The sequence below is a fragment of the Penaeus monodon genome, chromosome 28 (assembly GCF_015228065.2).
Source record: "Penaeus monodon isolate SGIC_2016 chromosome 28, NSTDA_Pmon_1, whole genome shotgun sequence".
Lineage (NCBI taxonomy): Eukaryota > Metazoa > Arthropoda > Malacostraca > Decapoda > Penaeidae > Penaeus > Penaeus monodon.
Window position 1 is genome coordinate 27,989,864 of NC_051413.1, and position 394 is coordinate 27,990,257.

Below are 394 nucleotides of genomic sequence, written 5' to 3' on the forward strand. Positions count from 1 at the left end.
GCTAGAATATATATTCTGATATATCATCTCCTTTCCCATCTAGTAATTTCTTCAGTTTGTTTCACATTCTTTTTTCTCTCAGTAAAAAATATAGAAAGCATGAATGAAAAGTGAAAAATCAAATTCTGCAGTGTTGAGGTCTGATGCAATAGTCTGGTGTGTCTAGGAGATTGGTATGATATATGCAACAAAATTTACTAAGGTGGCAGACACAAAGAATTCACAGATGGAGCTAGTGTTACCCTGGCTGGATCATTATTCTGAAACCAATAGAATAAGGACTATAATCATGAAGTTTTTGCCAAGAAAATGTTATAGATATGCAGAGAAACCTCTGCTATATCCTATCATTGCTTTATTTGCTTCTTGTTAAAGGTTTGCTAGTTTTCTGTCT

The 394-nt window shown here is 33.5% G+C and overlaps 1 protein-coding gene across 4 annotated transcripts in view; it reads left to right on the top strand.

Moving 5' to 3' along the window:
• Window positions 1-394, top strand: part of LOC119591460 (iduronate 2-sulfatase-like) — a 12,581-nt gene that overhangs the window by 3,638 nt on the left and 8,549 nt on the right. The gene's annotated exons all lie outside the window — the stretch shown is intronic.